The sequence below is a fragment of the Tamandua tetradactyla genome, chromosome 7, assembly GCF_023851605.1.
Source record: "Tamandua tetradactyla isolate mTamTet1 chromosome 7, mTamTet1.pri, whole genome shotgun sequence".
NCBI lineage: Eukaryota > Metazoa > Chordata > Mammalia > Pilosa > Myrmecophagidae > Tamandua > Tamandua tetradactyla.
In genome coordinates this window covers 134577622-134592406 of record NC_135333.1, presented here as the reverse complement: position 1 = coordinate 134592406, position 14785 = coordinate 134577622, and the positions used below count along the sequence as shown (strand labels likewise).

At 37.9% G+C, this 14785-nt stretch overlaps 1 protein-coding gene across 5 annotated transcripts in view; it reads left to right on the top strand.

Annotated features, from left to right (window-relative positions):
• GRIP1 (glutamate receptor interacting protein 1) overlaps positions 1-14785 on the top strand; it is a 733183-nt gene that overhangs the window by 366460 nt on the left and 351938 nt on the right. The window lies entirely within an intron of this gene.

The window sequence follows — 14785 nt, the reverse complement described above, 5'->3', positions numbered from 1 at the left end:
ATTTGCTCCAAGAAGTTGGTCACTTTTCTCTGCTTGTATAATTCTAACTTGAGCATTAGTATATATTACAATCTTTTATTTATGCGTTTGTCCTATCCATTGGAAGGTTAGCTGCTCAAGAACAAAAACATTGTTTTGTTCGTCTTTATTTCTGGAACTCCTAGTGCGATATCTGGCGCCTAATGCGCATAGAATAAATGTTGACTGAATGGCTACATTTTCTAATCAGCATGTTTTTTCTTTTATTCACTCCATATGATTTATGTAAAAATAATTCATATTGAATTGTTCCTTATTTATCATTTACCTCATATAACTTGCCTTTTCTCAGTTTGGATTCATCCTCAATCTTGACCAAACCAATGAGGTCTTTCTGTTCTCTGTGTGAATTACTTGTAAGTAATTTATATATTTTCTGCTGTGGTTAGACTGACTATTTCTGAGTGCTGATTCTGTAAAACTGCAGTCCTTTTTACTGACTAGTTTATATATATTGCAGTCAGACTTCCTGTAGAGGTAATTTGGCAGTTTTGCCCCCTGGGAGCAATGAAAGCTTTGATGTTATACTCTATCTAAGGACCTCATGTGATGGAGCAGTCCTTTCACTTACAGCTGTCAGGCAATGCATGAAATGCTTTGTCCCTGACATTGAAATGGCCCCTGAAATCCTTCCTGCCTTTGCCTTTTATAAGAACAGAATGACTTTGTTAAAACTGGAAACCCAATATTTTAATTTCCTGGTGGTGATATATAACGTAGTCATACAGAATTATGCATTCAATAAATGTCAGCAGTACTAATAGAACTATTTATAATAAAATTAAGTGTGATCCCTATGTGTGAAACTAATTATGGATCAGTTGTTCAATGAATGAGGGAAAATAACATTTATATGCCATCAGAGGCAAAAGAGTACTTGGTTGTATATGCAGAATGAGGTGCTGAGGCTGAAACCTCAGTAGTTAATTGCATGGAGTAGTGTGCTTCAGACCTCAAGGGGAACCTAATAATGAAGGGTTAACATGGAACCTGATAATGAAGGGTTAACATGGAGCTCTAAGTCTGCAGTGAGGTTAGCAGTCCAGATCAGACCCTTTACAGTTAGGGACTATCTTGTTCAGACACATCTTGGAGGTCAGAATGCTCAGTGTGACCCAACCCCAGAGAGACCAGGCAGCAGGAGCCAAGCTGAGGAGACTAGAAGTGAGATGAACCAGAAACTCAGCAAAAATATCTGTATAGGAGAGATGGGGCACCATGTTCTTTATTATCTCTTAGACACCAGTTCCCAACAAGGGGTTGGCCAAGGACTACAGAGAGAATTTAAATAACGAGAGAAGGTGTGAAGGAGAAAAGATAGACTATTGTTGTTAATAAGAATGCATCCCTCTTTTTTCAGGAATAGAGGACCCAATTGGCAAATGTATTGAGGAAAAATAAAGGGAAAAGGTAGAAGTATAATTAGATTAGAGTTAGTAATATTTTACCGACTCTTTTACTTTTAATGTGTTAATTTATTTGTATATTATTTATTATGCTGCTTCTTTAGATAACTTTCTATTGCCACCACTTGAAGGAATAGGAGCTGGTTGAACCTCTAGAGAGTATGCCCATGGAATGAAAAGAATACTTTAAATATGATACAGGAAGCCATGGAAAAGCACTGAAGGAACTTGAAAAAGAACAGTCATTAGAGGCAAGCACAAGGATGTCTATAAGAGCGATGCAGTCTGTATTTTTGACTGGAAGGCAGAGAAACTACCAGCTGTGAGAATTTGCCTCCTTCTACTTAAACATGTAATAAAGGAAAGGTCCTCTACAAAGATTTCACTTTTTCTATAGCTGCAACTCTTATAGCAACCAGTTGGGAACTGATGCTTTTGAATAGAAGATTGATTATTGGCACTCTGATTTTACCATCATTACCTTTGATTTTATTTCATAATGTTGGCTTCTCTCCCCATACCTTGTTATCGCATACTTTGCAGAGCTTGTACAATGTCCTAGACACTCCAGGATAGGATACCTTTAAGTCCTGATTAAGTGTCTGACCACAAAAAAAAACAAAACAAAACACTTCGTATCTTTTGGACATCGTTTACTAAACTTGATCCATGGAGAGCATGATATGTTGACTTACTTTTGGTCCCTAGCTCCAGATTCATGAATCTAGTCGACTCATCATACTTTACTTCTGAAAGGGTTTCTCCTCTTGGCCCCTCCCCGTTTGGGAGTCCTAATACACTTCCCTTTGTGACCCCATTAGCTCAGATAATAACTGCCGGCCAGACTTAGCCCTTCACTTTTGGGGAGTTTGCCACTAGCCAAGTGGTTCTCAATGTTTTTTTCTACCCAAGCATATTTGGGAACAGGAATATGCCTAGAAGTAACCTACAGAGAGAACCATTACCCAAAAATATTTACAACAAATATTTAATAAGTATCCACTACGTGTCAGGTGGTGTGCCCGATCTTGGGGTAGATGCTGGGTGAATAAAATACAATTTCTACATCCAAGCTTCAGACAAATTCTTCTTTTCATTTCTCTTTTTTCAAGAACTGTCATCATTTTACAGTAGATTTTTGAAATCCTGAAGAGTAGAAATCTCATTGGCCTATTTATGTGCGATGTCCAATCAGGAAAGGCTGTGGGCACTGTGGTGCATTGAAAAGGTCCTGTGTCACATAAACATTAATTATTCTGATGACAGATATATGTGTATGCACACAAGCACACAGATATATACTGCTCTTTTTCCAGTATAAGTTTAATCCTTAAATTGACTATTTTACCTCCTACGTTTGCTAGTCTTTAACTGCCTTGAATAAACAAATATTTTTAACTGTCAAAATATAGATAATAAATTTGACTGGCATTCTCTCTATTTTTTTATTGCTTCTTCATGTTTTACTTGCCTTTTTCTTCTTTCAGCTTGTAGTCCTATTATCATCTAGGGGATGAGCAGCCATCTCCTCAAATGTTGTTTTCTGGTTCCCATTCTATCTCTCACTTGAAGCAAGTTTACAATACAATCTGTTTTGCTTATTTTCTGAGTAAAATGTGTATAGTATGATACACCAGAAATGACCACAGATCCATCTTATCCAAGTAATGTACATCTATTTATCACCTCATTTTCAATTAACCTTTCCTCCGGATGATCTTGGAAATGCTGTGGTTGTTCTTTCTTGAATTTCTAATTATCTTCCTGTAATAATATATTTTACTTCCAGAGGGGTTGGTGCTTTGGTCAGGATGCCCTTCTGGTTAGTATAGCTCCTTCGAGCAACTTCATGCCAGTTCCATGATGATTCTAATCCAACATTTCTGTCTGGTATTAGCTTTTTACTTATATTCTAATCTCTCTCTCTGTCTCCATCTGTCTCTGTATGATTCCCTGTCTCTCTCTCTTTCTTTAAGTTTTTCTTAAGAAAACTACTTTCTTACTTTGTTACAAATATCACAACGTTTTTGAAAGAAAAGTTGAATTGAGGAGGCTTCCAGTAAATATACAAATAGAATAGGACAGTTAACGTCAAAAAAGAAAGATCAGGTCTCTCCTCCAGGAAACTCTTTATGGAGTGTCAGTGCTAAACCTCTGAAAATCTGGCAGCCCTTATAAATCAAAGGCAAGAGGTGTGAAAATAAAATAATACAACAGCAGGGAGATAACCTAGGTGCCGTATAAAGCAGAGGAGAAAAGGTACAATGGCGTATAATTTTACACTTCAATAGTGTAGTGATCTGCTGTCAGAAAATTGTTTTCTCTAGTATGAATTACGTAAAGAATTGGGAGAGACTCTGGTCAACAATGAAGGAAAAAAGTGCCAGGCAAAGATAAGGGTGAGGAAAGAGCTAGGTGTTTTCTGCGGATAGGAAGCCATGATGTTCTAGAAACTTCGCAAGTATTCACGGAATTGTGATTGTCTAGCCCTGAGCTTTCCAATATAGAACTAGCCACATGTGGCTGTAGAGGATTTGAAATGTGGCTAATACAAATTGAGATGTTCTGTACATGCAAAGTGCATTCCAAGGTTTCAAAATCTTAGTACCAAAAATTATAAAAACAGAAAAACATCCTCTTTTAGTAATTATTATGAAACTTGCATATACTTGATTACATGTTGAAATGAAAATATTTTGGCTACATTGGGCTGAATAAAATGTTATTAAAATTTGTATTAATTTGTTTTTGTTTTTTCTGTTTTTTCATTTTTTTAGTTTTTAAATGTGATTCCAGAAAATTTAAAATTGTGTGTGTGGCTCACATTATGTTTTTGTTGGACAGAGGTGGTCTAGCCCTCTCCACATTGCTATGACCGTCTTATAACCTTTGGCATTTTAACTTCCCCACAGTTAATATTCTTGCATGATCAATGTCACTTTCTCCTCACGTTTTCTCTGTGAATTTGTTCATTTTTTTTTTAGGTAGTTGTTTTATCTTTTTTGGGAATTGCATTTTTAAAAATAGGAGGTAGATATGAGTAAGGAGAATGAATAGCATAATTGGAGAATTATTTTTATATTCAAGCTCTGGAGACAATCCTCTGAAATAGAGTTTTTAAATACTTCTTAGGTAAAAACTCCTGTCAAAGTTTCATTATTGATAGGTACACTACACACAAAGTACCTAGGAGAATAAATTGAGTCAGACTAGTTCTCATTTATTCCTATTAGTAGGAGTAGATGTTGCGTCTTCTTTGAAAAAGAGAACTGAGCAGTTGTAAAAGAAAGGGAAGTTGTTATTCTGTGCATTATCCTTCAACACAGGGCAAGCCCCTTTCTCATAGATTCTCAAAGTCTTGGTCACATTATATACTTTTTTTTTTGTTAATTGCATTTCTAACTTTGAAATTTAAATTTGCACATATTATATTTGCACATAAGGTATGAGTCCATATCCTTCTCCTCAGTGCATTTGGCTATTCTGAGAGAAAGACAAGAACCTTGCATCAGAGTTGAAAGTGAGGGCTTTGGCTGGCTCCTACCCTATTGGGTCCTAGCTTTGTAATCTTAGGCAAGTTAGTTTATCTCTCCAAACCTAATTTTCCTCCAGTGCTACCTGGAGATGATTTTAATAAGTAACATTGAATTGTTGTGAGGATTATATGAGATAATTTTCCAAAGCATTGAGTGCAATGATTGGCACGTAAGTGCTCAATAAATATTAACTAGCTACATAGGTGTGACTTTGATTCTGAAAATAGCCACATTTGCCTCTCCATGTTTTGGCCCTTTTTCTGCTTGATGGAATGGATCGACAGAAGGCTCCTTAATGAGTTAAAAGCACTCTTGGCATTAGACCTCAAATTTCAACCCTTCTACACCCTGTGCCAGGAACCAGAAATTATTGCTGGCCAGGCTCATGTTCTGGGAGAGTCTGCAGTGCTAACATCCATCCCTCTACTGAAGCCAGGAGGCTTTCACTGATGCTGACGCTGGCATTGGTGTCACTGTGCCTCATAGGCACTGACAGGGCTGGGGATGACGCAGTTAAAGGCAGATGCCTAGAGCCAACTGAGAGAGGCATGCCCGGAATTAGCTGTTTCCCATTGGGGGATGGAAGTGGGGATAGGAAAGCCAGGTAGAAGACACAGTCAAAGATTATGGCAGCAAATGGACTTATACTCATCATTGGGGGTCCCACAAGGGTGGTGTTGGCACAGGGAACATCTGAGCACCAGACCATACCCAGCCAACTGGGCTTCTTGGCACTGACGTGTGATCCTTGAGGGCCTACTGGATTCACATCAGAGACAACTGTCGAAAGAGCCTGGCTAAAGTGCCAGGCCTCAGGACGGCAGAGGAGAGCTGGCAAAGGTGGGATCACAGACCTAGGTGTACTGGGAATGTTGCTGGGGTCAAGGCTCAGGAAGGGATTCCTTTACGAGAACTCATGTATTAGGAATATGGGGGTCTCATTAACAGGTAGAGACTGGTTTTAGGACTCAGCCACAGCAGAGTTGTAGCACGGTTCGCTTCATGCTGACTGTTCCTTAAAGAACAACATTGAGCCAGTGTTGTTCTTTAAAACGCTCCTGCCTGAGTCCCTGAACCTGAAATGAGTCTAATTTGCGGCTAATAAAGGGGGCAGTGGGTAGAAAAATATTAAGTGCCCCCACCACCACCGAGGGGAGGAGAACTTAAAGTAGTCACATTATGATAATCCTAATAGAGTGACGAATACATTTATTACCAAGACTGTGGTGAATTTCAGTAATGGCTTTAACTGTTATATGGGGCAGAGAACCAAGGATTCCTTAGTAGAAGATAAAGCCTCTTATGAGATGCTGTGTACCTTAGCAGATAAGCAAATCAGTTGCAGAGTCGGCTCTGGCTCTACTGTTTATTCTTTGTGCAAATTGCTTTGCCTTTCAAAGACTTTGTCTCCTAATCTGTAAAATGGAAATGAATTATGGAGCTCACCTCCTAAGAGATTTTCTATAAATTAGATAACCAGCCTAGAAGACCTGGCATATTTGTAAGGACTCACTAGGTTTTGACGATTATTAGGTTTTTTCTTATCTTAGATCTCCTATTAGCAGCAATTACGAATAGACATTGCAATTGTTGGATGACTTTGATAATGTGATCCTTTTAGCCCAGAACTTTATCATGACCAAAGGAAACTGTAGGTTCAGTTTTGTAGTCACTGGAAAATATACTGACTTACTAATTGCATAAATCTATGAACAAATGGGACCAAAGTTCCTGAGGAACCTCTGAACAAAATGAATAGAAGAACTTTAAATGTGTAAGGGAGGAATTGGCAAGGGAGGGTTTCTAGCAGGAGCAGAGGGGCAACATGGGAAGGTAAGTTTCATCCCGGGAACTGTTTACACCACCATATACTGCAATAGGAAAATCATCAAGGGCATTTACTAGTCACCTTTATCCTCATGCTTAATCTCCTACTCTAGCACACTAGTGGAAGCCCACATCACCTCTCACCTGGACCACCACCATGGCATTCTGGCTAGTCTCCACTTGTCACTCTTGCTTCTTCTGATCATCCTCTCTAGTCTTTGTCAAAACGTGCAACTGACTCTGCCTTCCCTTCCTGCATAAAATCCTTCCATGGCTTCGCATTGCTCTTAGAAGGTGTATTAGTTAGGGTTCTCTAGAGAAACAGAATCAACAGGGAACACTTGCAAATATAAAATTTATGAAAGTGTCTCACGTGACCATAGGAACGCAGAGTCCAAAATCCACAGGGCAGGCTGTGAAGCCGATGACTCCGATGAAGGGTCTGGATGAACTCCATAGGAGAGACTCACCAGCTGAAGCAGGAATGAAACCTGTCTCCTCTGAATCCTCCTTAAAAGGCTTCCCGTGATTAGATTAAGCATCACTCATTGTAGAAGACACTCCCCTTTGGCTGGTTACAAATGGAATCAGCTGTGGATGCAGCTGATGTGATCATGATCTAATTCTATGGAATGTCCTCATAGCAAAAGACAGGCCAGCACTTGTCCAACCAGATAAACAGTTACCACAACTTGGCCAAGTTGACACATGTCCCTAACCATGACAGAAAGAACAAAAGTCAACATAACTTACGAGGTGCTGCTTGTGCTGCCCTTTGTCTGCCTCAACAGCTCACCTCCTCTGCTCCCTCTCAGCCCATCTCTGTACTTCTTTCCAGTCCTCAAACCCCTGTGTTCCTCTCTGAGACTTCCCAGCCAAGCGGTCTTGGGCACCAGTGATGGATTTTCCCCCAACCCCTTCGCTTTTCCTAACTTTCTTCTTCCTAAATGAATCCTTCCTTGATTTCTTTGACCTGGTGAGCTCCCATTATTAAATGCTCTCCTTGCACTCTGCCCTTCTCCTTGGTAGTACATTATCACAATAGTGCTAAATAATCCACCTGTTTAGTCTCTGTTGTCTTTGCTAGAATTTAAACAACATGAGAGCAGAACATTGGTCTGCCCTGTTGAATCCCTAAGATGCATACGTGGTGAGTATGGGCAAATATTCATGGAAAGAATGAATAAAAGAAAAGAGTAAAGAAATAGGACTAAGAGTAAAGAGATGTGGCAACATCATTAGCTTTTAAAACGTAATCTCAAAGGGATGTGTAGGTTAGAGAAAGAAGAAGAGGAAGGGAGAAGTTACAGAAAGACTCGAGAGATAAGAAGTAATGATGTGATTTTATGAGGTGAGAGTGTGTAATAGAGACAGACAGAAACTATCCTGGGATTACTAGAGGTGAAACAAAGGACAATTTGCAGAACCTAGAAAGAAAAAAATGCAGTCACAGCAAACTGCTACCTAAGCAAACAAATATCTTGTGCAGTTTAGGATAATAACTTATTAGCCTTCGTGTACAAAAGGGAGGAATCTGACTTTTTTTTTTTTTTTAGCTCCATCCTATTATTTAACCGACCAGGTGCACACGTGATTCTAGCCAACTCTTCAAACATCAGTTGTCTTTGCAGCTGTACCTGAAAATCCCTGATGAATACTTGTCAGTTTGCATAGCCCAGTGAATGTTAGGATGTTAGTATTTTAACACAATTTAAAGTAAAAAAATAAAAAGCTTTCAAAACAACTGAATGTCAAAGCATGCACTGGTGGCTATTCAGTTTGAAGCCTCCTGTACCAGAAAAGGCCATAGTGAATCTTATGTAATTTAGATCCATCTTTATGGGACCAATTTATCTATCTAGCAAACCTTTAACCAGTATATCTTTAGAATTTTCTATTTTAAATTCTATTTTAAATTTCCTATTACTGTTTCTTAGAGTTTTTTAGCAGCAAATAAGTATCCATTCAAATACTTGGAATATATGTTCACCTTTCTGTCCTTTCTTGGATGTCACATCACATATTTGTCTCAAGATTCCTTTCTTATTCAGCTGTGTAACATCCTAAGGGCCATCTTTACTTACCACTAAGAGGGGGAGAGCTTATAGTTGCAGTTTAATACTGAAGCATATTTCCAATGGAATGGATTCATGCTGAAATTGATAAATTCGAATGAAATGGATTCATGCTGAAATTGATAAGAAATAAGATTATGAAAAGATTTGTCATAATGTCAGCTTTTGTATCTGGAAGTTCCGTCATCTGTGACTGATTGCCTCTCTCTTTCCGTTCGGCCTTTTTTCTCAGGCAACTTCTTGATGGGCTCTTTCCCCTGACGTCTTACTTTTCTCCTCCCTGCCACTTTGTTTTCAGGTTTTCTTCTGTCTTGTCACCTCTATTCCTCTTTTTTTTTCTTGGTTCTGTCACTTAGACTTTTTATCCTCCTACAGAGTTTGATCGGCTTTTTCTTTTTGTCATAAAGGACTCTTAGAATGACTGCAGGCAATATCGAGCAAGTTAGAAATTTATGTCTGGACTTCAGGCTTGTTATCCTGCCAGGCTCCCCTGTCACATCACCACTGGGCTACTGAGAGTTTTCATTACTGACTTTGTCGTCTCTTTTAGTGACTTTGTTTCCGTAACTTTTCTTTACTCCAGGATTCTTCTTTGTCCTTCCCACCCTTTTTTTTCTATGCCTAGGGAAGTTCTTATCTTCTCAACATCACAAACCTATAATCTTTAATTTCTGTATGACTGTATTAAAATCTGTTTATCTTTCTTTCATAAACCCATGCAAGTCTGTTATGTAAAGCTTACTATCCAGTAGATTCACACACGATCCAAGCAGTCATGCTCCTTTAAATTGCATTGGGAAGAGGACAGATTCTGCTTCTTACTGTCCATCACTGCTATGAGGTCGAATATTTGAATATGTCTTGCCCCAGTTTCCACATCTGTGAAATGGGTGCAATGAAAGCAGCTACCTCACACAGTTGTCATGAGTGTTAATGAGTTCATATATGTAAAAATGTTATCAAAAGGTCTGTTACACAGTTATGCTCGATGAATGTTCATTATATTAATTTTACTGAATATTATTATAATATATAATATAATAGATCATTGTAACCTGGAGTAATGTGCAGCCTTTAACATTTCATCAGTCTTATTAAGAGATTTCAATATTCCTTAAGCTTCAATTCTTCCTAGTGATAATCCTTTCTAATAACAAATCCCCTAACATTGCCTTTTCACTGTGTTTTATCATTCTCTTTCCTTTGTACATAGAACTTATTCAACAGATGGATGGACTTCCAGTTCTGAAGTCATTTTCTTCTCATGTTGATCTAACTTAATCTATCCTCTCTTTAAATCCCTTGCTTATTTTGTTCCTCACAAACCATTCCATCAAAGATCCCTATGCCAAAAAAAAAAAAAAATTAATACATCCATATCATGACTCTGGTTTGCCTCTTTAAAGAACAGTTCAGGGAGGTGATTTTAATTTTTAAGCACTAATCATTTTGAGCCTTTGTTACCCTAGAAACCACATTTCTCATCCTGAAACATGACAGCGGTGATCACCCCTGACAGTTCACAGACCTTAATTTGAGACAATCAAAAGCAAAGCAATTTGGAGGGCCGTTCGTTTAGAATTTTCTCTTTCACAATTTCAAGCAAGCACGTTGCAAGCTGTCTTCCAATTTGTCAGGAGCAAGAAAAGACATGTAGATGGAGAGCTGAATGCCAACTTCCAGACCAAGGTATCAATCCCAAACACACTTTTATTATTCTCTGGAAAATAAGGTTGTAAAATGTAATTGCTGGGCGGGCCACAATAGCTCAGCATGTAGAGTTCTCGCGTGCCATGCCGGAGACCCAGGTTCGATTCCTGGTGCCTGCCCATGCAAAAAAAATAAATAAGTAATTGCTGACACAGCCTTAATGACAGCACTTTAAGTATGCTGCTGTAATTAAAATAAGAATTTTATTATACTAGACCTCTGAGAGCCTAGCATATATACCATTCAGATCGCAGGATTTACAAAGCAAGCAACTTTGCTTCCTGCTGCTTTTGCTGTGTGGAACACACTTTTCTTTGTGCGGCTCCCATTTGCAGCTCACGTAGAAAACCACCTCTCTCCAGGGAAAGCAAAATCAGCTTCTGTGTTTAGCATGTCACCCTGCGGTGATAGGTCTGTGGATCTCAGCACACTTACCTCTGAAATATCACAAAAGGTACTATTCTTTCTCGTTTGATTTTCCTCAGATTAAAACTTTTACATATTGGGCAGTGAAGTTAAAATCTTACAAGACAGTTTGGTTAAAGTCTGAAGGGGTGTTTCTTATTTCAGTGGATGTCATATCCATTTTATTCCTATTTTACCTGATATATTGGTTAGGAATTATGGGCAGGTGCTAGTTATAAAGATCCAAAAGGTAGTGACTTGTAAAACTACTAGTTCATTTTTCTCCTACGATGAGAATTTTAGAGGTTGGCGGTGTACAGCTGCTATAGTGATGCCTGTGGCTGTTGCCCAAGGACTCAGGATGGCTGCAGGGCTTCAGCCCTCTTGACCAGGTCTCAGGGAGAAAGCAGCCTAAGGCAATGGGCACAACCCAGCTAAGTTAGCCTTCCTTTTAAAGGAGCTTTCCCTAACAGGTCCCATCCCCAAATTTCTTCTCACATCTTATTAGCCAGAACTTAGTCTCATGGACAAAATAGTCTACCAGCTGAGTATCTGCCATCCTCTTCAAAAATCAGCCCTCTGGATTAAAGAAGGAGGGACAGTATGTTGGTTCGGCAATTTAGCAGTCTTTTGCCACAACTAATAATGTATAAGAACAAGTATAAACAGATTTCCCTCTCACCCCATTGTGTTTTTATCTACATTTATGACCTAATTATTTTCTTGTCTACCATAATATCTGGCACAAAGTAAGTGCTCGATCAATGTTTGTTCATGCAGGCAAATTTTGAACTAATAAGTAGTCATTTTCCCTATCATATTTATCTGTAATTCCAGTGTTTAAATAAGGCAGATATTTTGCTAGTGGCCATGAGCAGGTCTAATTAGACCATGTATTATTCAACACTAAATTTTCCCATCCAAAATGGTACACCATGGTCTTAAGCAGTTATAGCATCTTCATCTCACTGTTATAGCACCTTCAGCTTACAGTTCCTAAAACTAAATTTAAAACATGTAAAGCTCAAAGTGGCTAAAGGCATTTTTATGACATGGATAATTTCACGTGTCTTCTGAGTCCATTGTTTTATAATACTGCCTTAATGATTGTTCAAAACTGTTTCTTACTTGTAATGTGTTTAAATGGTAATTAAAACAGAGACCTCTTTTCTTTTTATATTCTATGTCTTTGCATTTTGTTTTAATCTATAAGAGCCAATTCTTTTCTTGTTTGGCAACCCAATGATACTCCTTAAAGTAATGATATCTACCACAAAGAAAATCTCTAATATGATATCCTAAGAAAAAAAATATGTGCATCGAAAATTTTACGGACCTTTTATGACCCCAAAGCTACAAGACTGGGTTTAACCTCCCTTTGTTACTTAACCAGTTAGGATAAAACCAACTTTAAGTTTAACATTAATAATAAAGACTTCCATATTTACTTATTTGTCTTCCCAAGAGTATAGAATATTCTATCTTAATATACTAACATTCAATTTTTGGTAACAGGTATGACAATGCAAGGGACATGGAGAAAGATGTTATATGCAAATTTCTTGCAAATTTGAAATGAGACCTCTTTCCCTACAGTCCAGCACAGCGCTGTCCCTGGCACCTTTTCCCTGGCAGAGCATGCAAGTGAAATAAATGCGACATCTATCTTCGAATCAGGTGATCCTCCTGGCATCGGATTCTTCGGCTAGTATTCAGTTCGACTTTGGGAATAAGAAGCAGTATATTTTAGGTTAATAATTTGCTTCTTCTTTAGATCATCTAGTTTTAGGAAAGGAATGAGTACTTCACTTTTTAAAAAAATGTATTTGAGCTTTTTCTGTTAAAAGATAATTATAACTGTTGTCAACTCAGGAGAACACCGTTGATCTTTAAGCTAGTAAGGTAAATTGTAAATATGATCATAAGAAATAAATAATGCATTTTCCAACCATTGTTCCTGCTCTTAGAATGTTTCAGTAAACTATCAACATACAGTTTGAGTATTAAGACACTTACGATTATAATTATTTATTAAATAAATTTGAAGTATTCTAAAACCGCTAATAGCCACTAGTGATATATGATATTTTATCATAGAAATTCGAAGTCATGGAATTGTCTATGATGGGAAAATGTTTGTGATTTTAAGGGTTGTAAAATAAAAATCACTAGTATAATACCAAGGCATTGAAGAGTGGAACAATGGATTACAAATAGAACTACTACTAAGTACTAATTCCACAATTTGTTTAGTTATCCACAATGACTGAGTGGCTACTGAGTCACTTTTCTGAGCTTTGACTTTGTGATGGATTAGAGGCAGAGTGTTCTCAATATTAATTTAACTAGATGATGATAAGTCAAAGCAGAAGTATAAAAATAAGGGCAAATATGTAGTTATCTGGTTTCTTCAAAATATGTACAATTTTCCTTTAGATATGGGCTTCACTAAAATGGTGATTAAGTTTGGGTCTTAGAGTCAGAGAGACAGGAATTTGTCTTCTGATCTCATCTTCCATCACCATGGGCGTATTACTTCTTTTGAGTTTCTATTCTGTAAATCTGGTGATGTAATAGTCTCTATTTTCTTGGTTATTTCTGTGAAAGGAATTAAAGGAAATAAGTAATGTCAGGAACATAGCCTAGTGCCTGGCACATAGAGTTTTCTTTATATGCTTACCAGTGATTTTTTTTAATGCGATTTTATTGAGATGCATTCACATACCATGTAATCATCCAAAGTGTACACTCAGTGGTTCACAATATCATCATGTATGTTGATCTTTATATTTATATTTTCATAGTGGATAAACTATATACTTTTATTGGAAAAAGTGCTTGTGATATACATAAACAATTACGTCCATTCAGAAGAAATGTTATATAGGTAGGAAAAGATTAATGTTAACATGGTTTATCATAATTTTAACCAGAAATCTTCTAAGGAAAGTTAAATAGAAATAAAAAGATAATATGTGGGGCGGGCCGCGGTGGCTCAGCGGGCAAAGTGCTTGCCTGCTATGCCGAAGGACCTCGGTTCGATTCCCGGCCCCAGCCCATGTAACAAAAACGGAGAAACTGAATACAATAAAACAAGAAAATGTTTAAAAATGTTTCCCTTTCTTCCTTCCTTCCTTCCTTCTCTCTGTCTTTCCTTTAAAAAAAAAGATAATATGTGCCTCTTTTCATCAGATTTAACCATTAATGCTAGCAATCAAGACTAACATATTATGTCTAGAGAAATCCTTCTTAATCCAATTAATCCACAAACCATTTTTTATCTGACTGATAAGATGTCTTGTATAATGTTGATGATTAATGGACTTTGGCTTTTAATCAACAATGATAAAAGAAAAGGGAATGAGGAATGGGAGGGTAAAAGAGGGAGGAGGGCTTGTCTTTATAGAATGGAGAGTTTGTAGAAATAGTTTTGGAAATAAATAAAAGACAGAGGTTCTGCTTTTTGTTTTTCCGACTCGTATCAGTTAGGCTTTGCTCCGTTAATGCAGTATAATAAACTCCCAAATCTCAATTCTTACAACAACCTCGGTTTGTTCTTCTCACTCTGCGAGATGGCTGGGGCAGCTTTGCCCCAAGGGCAGGCTGAGATCAGGCCTGCTCTATGTGCCTCTCATTCTAGGACCAGTAGCCCCTTGGTTTACATTCTACTCCTGGCACTTGGCAGAAGAGCAAGAGGACCCAGCAGACACCTGAGCAGAAAGAGGCTTAAGATGCTTTTAAGGCCTCACTGTCACTTCAGCCAGAGACCATTGACCAAAGTCAACGA